This window comes from Ascaphus truei, chromosome 8, assembly GCF_040206685.1.
Source record: "Ascaphus truei isolate aAscTru1 chromosome 8, aAscTru1.hap1, whole genome shotgun sequence".
Classification (NCBI taxonomy): domain Eukaryota; kingdom Metazoa; phylum Chordata; class Amphibia; order Anura; family Ascaphidae; genus Ascaphus; species Ascaphus truei.
This window is the reverse complement of record NC_134490.1, coordinates 71,181,393-71,187,392: the sequence shown is the minus strand read 5'-3', so window position 1 is coordinate 71,187,392 and position 6,000 is coordinate 71,181,393.

Sequence of the window (6,000 nt, the reverse complement as noted above, 5' to 3'; positions counted from 1 at the left end):
CACTTGAGTCCCCATTCACATTACTCTTACAGTTTGTATTTTTAACTTTATAGTGAATCTTTTCATGTATTCTCAAAGGATCACTACACACAATTTATTTTATTAATACGAGCGTGTAAATTGAGCATGTAAGATCTGTACTTTTATTTTCAGGGTTTCAAGATGTGTTCCTAATAATGCAACAGTACCATTTATGGAATACTAATTGAAATAGAATGGAATGTTCTCAAGCCAAGTGTCTGCTGTGGCTGTTTAACCATAAGAAAAGTTGAAGTCACATACAGTATCACATTAATTTTAAAGAAACCCCATTTGTGTGTGGAGTGTAAATGTATTTGTCTGCTTTATCTCTGCTGAGGTAGTTAAAACCTGAAATATTTTATTTCCTATATGAATACCCACAATATATTAAAATAACTTTCACATTATCGGAAGTGAATAAATTATATTAAACATAACTCCTTTTAATTTCATATTGGACAATTGCCAAATGATTTGCTAATCCAGATTATTTTCTGCACAATTACATTAAAATCAACAAAAAGTTTGTAAAACACTATGTAAAACGTTGAGATGTTACTGCAAATTTGCAATTTATTTTGCATATACAAATATTTTTTCAGGACTAATGTTAGAAAATAATTGTTTTCTAACTGTTCTTTGTCTTGTGTTGTGTTTCTTTGTTTTAACACCGAGCCTGCAATAAATAGGGCATTTTCATTGTGTGAAATATAAATGGAGTAGAAACTAGAGAGAGCGATGGAAATAGGCAAAGGAGAAGGAAGAGTATGTTCTGTCCCAGGCTTACTGTGGCTAATAAGTTGAGACATTCAGTTTACTCAATTCCTTCTACATACAAAATGGAATCGTCTTTATTTCTGAAGTATGTATTATAAGAACAAACAAATAAAATGGGTTACAATGTTTTAGGGGGATAGATAAAAATAGGGAATAGGTAAGAAACAAAGCTCTCTCCCAAGGAGAGCAGTAGGGAGCACCTTAGCAGAGGCAGCAATCTCCAAAAGGAAGGAACTAAAACAAAGTACTAGAATGAAACACTTTAGACTGTACCAAGTGATAGGGAGCAAGGAATGGGCCAAACCTGACGGGTAGAGTGAGGGGGGTTGCTAAGGCAACAGACAGCAAACAGGAAGGGAACTGAACAGGAGACAGAACAGTATGAGTGTCTAGACGTACTGTAGTAGGATAGATGACGTTTCCCTCAATTGGCACAATGCAGTTTAATGAATAACCCCCAAAGTAGGCCAGACAGAGGATTACCAAACACTGTACCCCACAGAGAACCATTGTTTTGCCTTTGGGTCCCCTGTTTGTCACCAAAATACAAAACAATTGAAGAATAAGGATTTTTTTACGTAAGCGTATATATATCATTGCATTATTAATTTGGTGAAACTTTTTTCTGTGTCACTATCACTGTCACGATCTCTGATTCACTCTTTTTTTTTTCCCTTTTAGTCACACTGGGCTATATTTACTAAGCAGTGGTCAGTAAATTATGGACAAAATGGAGACAATGATCCCTGCCTAATTGTTCTCAGTACTGGTATACATAGAATAATGGGTCACTATAAAACATAATCTTTACTCGTGTATACACAATAAAATAAAGTCCCAAGATAGGTAACAATGGAAATACCTATCTGACAAGAACACGACTGGACATACACACATTAAACACACTCAATTAAAAAGAAAGCAGCTACTATATATCAATGGGGGTGACAGACATATTAAACACACACTATGAGGTGTCTAAAGCAAAAGAATATTGCAAGATGGACCCAATAGTGAAAGTGTAAAGAGTGGTCTGTGAAGGACCCAGTGTATCATCACCATATGTAGACTAAAAACAAAATAAGAGGGAGTAACGGTGTAACAGACAATTGGAATACCAAACAGTATGAGGAACCATATGGAAGGTCCTATAAAGTGACTGTAGCGATGGCCGCTGTAACAAAGTGTCAAGTGGTGTCAGTGTAACAAAAATATGTGAGTATCAATTAAAAAGTGAATCTGTGTAAAAAGTAGTGATCGTCCTAAGTGAAGGTAGTCACGGTAACTATAAAAATGGCCGCCGTAGTAGAGCTGTGACTCCGTAATAGGTGTGGAAAAAATAACTCAAAGCATGTATAAAGTTGGATTAGTAGGTGAGTGCTCTGAAAATATTTTAATTCTACTCAAGCCTGTATAATATTTAGCAAAGAGAGTAAACTCAATCCACGTAGGGGCCTATTCACAAAACAGTGATAAGTGGTGTAATGGTCGATCAATGCCATTATTGCGCGATACTGTCTGCTTTGCAATTCACTAAACAGTGATAACAGTGCAGTATCGTGCTATAATAATTGTTAATCCAAATACAAACGATATCTCCTAATACTGAAGTACCTCGTTAGTTTGCACTATTGCAACTGAATGAACAGTTGGGAGCGTGTGGCTAAGTTGCACCAGTTGCCAGTTGCCTGGAGTAGTCATCATTCATTGGTCAAAATACTGTCTGCGTTTAGATAGCTAGGCAACTAACAATAGCATTGTGAGGTCACGTGAGCTCATCAGGACATCATAATGCACTGAAGGTTGATGAGCTATAAATGCTGAAGCCAGGAGGAGTTATTATTGATCATCAGCATGGACCAAAGGAGGAGGAGAAGGGGTTAATAAGCATGGAGACTGCAGATGGGATTCTCAGGAACAAACCAGGGAGGGGGGGAAGCTGACAGGGCCAGCAGGGGGAGGAGGTATGTGCAGAAGGAATCAGAAGTTGGATGCAGACAGTGGGGGGTGGGGTATTGGGGCAGAGCGTGATGGAGAGAGAGAAAGATACATGGTAAATTTAGCAAGATTTATATATTTTATTAATGTTATTATAAATGTTTTTTTCCTCTGGCCAGCACAATAACTATGTAATATTACATTTAGTGCCACATAGAATGCTAACATATTTAAAATACAGGCAACTGACAACAGCATTCTCCTTAAAAGCCGCAATTTCTCTCATAAACAAATAGGTTTCTTTTTGGAGTCAGCCATCTTCCTCCACACACAGTTCACCCCCACCCCCTTCACACACAGCCCCCATTCAAATACCCATGCATATTCCAGCCCCCTACACACACTCCTTTACACCATGTACACCGTGTAAAGACATTAAGCACTGTGCATCTATGAGGATCTAATAGAATCAAATACAGGATATTTGGTAGCTTGTGAAGGGATTAGCTCCAAATTAGAGGTCCATTTGAGAGCATAACTGACTACGATAGCTGATAAGACTTAACCTTTATTGGTCTAATAAAATAAGTCAAACTAATTCAAATAATTCCGTATTCAGAGGCGAGAGTGGTGCGAGTTTCTCAGTTTTATTGTTTTATTCTAAACCACACTGATTGGCTATCACTGGAACCCAAGTTCTTGCCCTCATCTGATACTCTGTTCCCATTGGTACAGTAAGTATTAAGTCCAGTGTTGCTTCCTTGAGAGTGGGCTCTCTCCCCTAATACTTGAGATGAGGAATTCAGGATGTCCCGGCTTCTGGCTGAACCTGCAAAGGACACATGCCAGCCCACACCCGTCAGATTAAAGTCTCCCATAATGATTACCTCTCCTTTAATTGCCATTTTAGTGATGTCTTCTATTAACACCCTATCCAATTCCTCTTTTTTTGTCCTGGAGGTCTATAGCCCACCCCAGTACGAATGACAACCTTTTCAGCAGTTTCTAGGGTTACCTCAATTGCCTGCCTTTTCTACAGAATGGAATTGATTTTCAACCGAGGAGAAATATATTAAGATTTCCTTTCAAGAGAATATGCATGTACTCTCCTTTCATCTGGAGTTTTCTACATTTAAATGTACAATTTCATATTACAAAAATCCAACTGTTAATTGGACTCAGGAGCCATTCTTGATGACTGTAATAATAATGTAAGTTAAAGTAAAATAATAACCCATGCACTATAACTGTCAGATTTAATTGTAAAACATGTTCTTTCAATTTGGTTTCATACCTCATAAAGTTAGTGTGTCCCAAAAAATTGAAAAGCTTTCTGCCTAATTATTAACTTTTAAAAGTCCTTTAAGAATGAAATATATATTTTTAAATTTACATTTATGGATTCGCACTAATGTGAAAATAAAGTATACAGTTAAATGGGTAATTATTTAATCATATGCTTTAATCTGAGCCCGAGAGGCCCATACTTCCGAAGTGATAATATTCGATAGGACGCCTTCCTGCGCCAGATGGTATCTGATAGAATAACACCGCTATATGGTGTGGTGGGTTTGGGATCTGAGCTTGCAGGGATAGTGTGTGTTTGTAGCATCTGGAATGGTATAGATTTGTGATGCACTTTAATAAAGTGACACAATTGCAGTATAAAAAGTTTAATAATAATGTTAAATCTGAAATGTTTTCCTATTCATAGAAATTTTTTTTTTACCACTTCTAACAGTGGTTTTGCAGTGTCATCTTTAACCCACTATTGTATCATTCTCTAATATCAATTAGTAATCAGTAGGAAGTGAAAACTCATGATGAACACAGTATGCATTGTACTGTGTTAATTACAAGCATACCCTGCATTAACATACGTAATGGGTCCAGAGCATGTATGTAAAGCGAAAATGTACTTAAAGTGAAGCACTACCTTTTCCCCACTTATCGATGCATGTACTGTACTGCAATCATCATATACGTTCATAACTGATGTAAATAACGCATTTGTAACAGACTCTATAGTCTCCCCGCTTGCGCACAGCTTCGGTAAAGGTAGGGAGCCGGTATTGCTGTTCAGGACATGCTGACAGGCGCATGCGTGAGCTGCCGTTTGCCTATTGGGTGATATGTCCTTACTCGCGCGTGTACTTAAAGTGAGTGTCCTTAAACCGGGGTATGCCTTTACTGTATCTTTTGGGCAGAGCTTTCAGTCCTTAAAATGGAATATAATGTCTGTTCCTGATCCCTTCATGTTGGGTACATATCTCTTAACAGGAAAGAAAACTGCCTCTTCAAAGGAGCAAGTGAAAAAATTGTGACAGGTACCAGTACAAGCTTTCAAAGGTTCTGAATTAAACATTCATTTCCAAAAAGGGACTTTTTTTTAAATAATGTAGTACGTTGAGGAGATATAAATATATAGCTTTTGAGTTTAAAATCTTCTTGGAAATAAAAGTAGAATCCATTCTTTACTGCCATAGATATCACCCAACATACCAAATACTTTAAAATATTATACTGTAATATGATTGCTTTTTGGTAGGCTAATACATGTAATACACAAATGCACGTCCTAAGGTGTGCCCAATATAGTTTATACAAACGTCTAGACTCTAGATATCTATCATACATCCTGATTGCTTAATGATAACTTTTTACACTGATGTACATTGCAGATACGTTTATAATTATGATTAACTTATAAGGATACTCATTTGGCATATAAAATGTAGAATATAGAAGTGAAGTTCTCACAGGAGTTCTATTCAACCATGGCAACATAGGAAAATTGTATGCGAAATATTTCACTAATCATGAAAAATTAATATATGAAAAAACTCAAAGTGCATTTTTAGGTTTCAAATATGTTCTACTGGTCCAGACACTTTATTTGCTTTCATGTATACCCACAAGGATTAAAATACATGTATGGTGTTCCTTGTGTTATTAAAAGGCAGCTTATATTGTGCAATCGAAAAAATTAATGGTTTTCTAGGTGCGTTCACTATTTCTTGGTTTAAAAATAAATTTTCAAAAGAAAAATATACAAACAATGTCTTAATTTGTAGAAGTAAAATCATAGCAATTGTGAGTAATCTCAAAATATATTCAAGAAAATATACATTTTTTGCAGAGGGTTTAAATCCCGGCTTCACTAAGCTGCGATGCTGGATATCACCCCGATCCAACGGTAATTGTTATTCAAGTCATTGCCAGTTTAATCCAGATCAGGGTGTAATACCCTGCATCATGGCTTAA